General features: G+C 53.5%; 1 protein-coding gene across 1 annotated transcript in view; it reads left to right on the top strand.

Moving 5' to 3' along the window:
- SH3RF3 (SH3 domain containing ring finger 3) overlaps positions 1 to 1,900 on the top strand; it is a 360,128-nt gene that overhangs the window by 124,921 nt on the left and 233,307 nt on the right. The window lies entirely within an intron of this gene.

The following is a 1,900-nucleotide window of genomic DNA, read 5'->3' as shown; positions in this document are numbered from 1 at the left end:
ACAGGGGGCAGTTGGGATGGGTAGGGGAGAGACAGCAGGGGGTGGGGAGGGAACGGAGGGTGGAGAGGGATAACATGGGGAGATATGCCAGACGTAGGTTTCTCTGGCCTGTATGGGTCTGATAAAGGGGTGTCCTGGCCCTGAGGAGTATCCAGACCTGCCACTGCTGTCTGGCTCCTGCACAGCTGGCTCTGAGTGTGCAGAGGCCTGGCTCTGACAATTGAGCCTACCTGAGGCCGTCTGGGACCACCATCCAGAGCTGTGGGGCATCCCCCACACCTGCATGCGAGGGGAGGCTGGGACTCTGTGGGCTCTCTCTTCTGATTTCTCCTAGGCTGTGTGACAGTGGTGAGTGGGTGGTTGTGGCCCTATTGGTGGACTAGAGGCCTTGATTTTATTCTGTGCAAAGACAGGACTCTCCAGAGCCCTTCATGCCTTAACATCCCAAGGAGGTTTTTTCGTCCTTTTCTTCCACAGTGCTCTGGAGTTACCATGTTTTGGTGGCATGTGACAGGGAAACCCAGATGTAACTTGAATTGTGATAATGTCTATACTTGCTCTCACGGCCTGTGGAAGGGGAATTTGTTTTTCTTGATTTCTTTTCACTTCTTTTGCTTCATGGAGGGTTCATGTAGGTGCATATGAGGGAGCTTTATTCAGACAGGTTCGCTCAACATCTCTGGGAGGTCTCTGTGTTTGCCTGGCTCCGAGAGCAACCGGCATTTGGACAGCCTCTGGGCCCAGCACTGTGGGGATGGTTCTGGGAACTCAGTCGTGCGTGTGACGCACTGTGCATAACAGGGGCTCTGCAGACGATGTCCACACTCTCAGATGCCCAGGGGCTTTCTCTGCTTATGTTGTCTTGCTTCCCTGGCCAGAGAGATCTTTTCCAAGTAGTAATCATAAGTTTTTTGGTGGCGGGCTATTTGTGATACGTATCTCAACCCTGGGAATGCTTTTTGAGAGCAGGGAGGCTCTCCGGGATCTTTTCATCTTCTAAATTCTCAGTACATTTAGGGAGGAAAAGCATTCCTGAGACTTTCCTGGCAGCTGTTTATAAGCCTGCAGTGCACTACTGATAGTTGGCAGCCCTTCTTCTCCCTAGTGGAAAAACTGTGCAAACTGATGCCTAAACCCAAGGCGCTATGCACAGTCACTGCTGACCCCAAGTCACCTGGGAGGAGGACCTGTGATCCAGGGTCAAGAAGCTGCATGTACCCTTCCAGGAACCACCAAAGCAGGAGAGCGGGTGCAGTTGGTTTGAGTGGGTGCAGGGCCAGAGAAAGGTGGGAAAAGCATCTGCCTCCCAGCCGCCGTATCCGAGTTTTAATCCCAGTTCCATACTTACCCTCTGTGGAGCTTGGCACTTTCACCTGTAGGGTGGGCACAGGGACACCTTGGTCATAGGCAGGAGGGCTCCTGGTCTTGTGTGTGGAGTGCCTGATGCAGGGTCTGACTGGGGAGGTGGCCTGTGGCTGAGAGCTGACAGGCTGCCCAGGGCCAGTGGATGCCCATGCCAGAAGCAGCCTGCAGAGGGTGAAGAGAAGACTTGCAGTCCTGTGGCCTTATAGTGTCCATGGGCAATCCAGGGACAGAAGGCACTGATGATTCAGGTGACCCTAGCTTGTGTCTGAACCAAGTTCCTAACTGCATAGTCCCAGGGGAGGAACTCTCTCCTTTATATAGAGAGTAATAGAAGGTAAATGGACTAGACCAGGCAGGCAGGTGACTGCTGAGCCCCATTCTACCTCTGCTGAGAGGAAGGCCATTCTGTGAACAAGCCAGTGAGGCTGGTCACAGTTTGAGGCTTCCTCAGCCCCGTGTGCCCTGCTCTGGATGGAGAGCCCTCCCGTTAGAGGTCTGTAGCATAAGGACTTGGCCTAAAGTGACTTTCCCGCAT

The sequence above is a fragment of the Saimiri boliviensis genome, chromosome 1 (assembly GCF_048565385.1).
Source record: "Saimiri boliviensis isolate mSaiBol1 chromosome 1, mSaiBol1.pri, whole genome shotgun sequence".
NCBI lineage: Eukaryota > Metazoa > Chordata > Mammalia > Primates > Cebidae > Saimiri > Saimiri boliviensis.
This window is presented reverse-complemented; position numbering and strand designations above follow the sequence as displayed.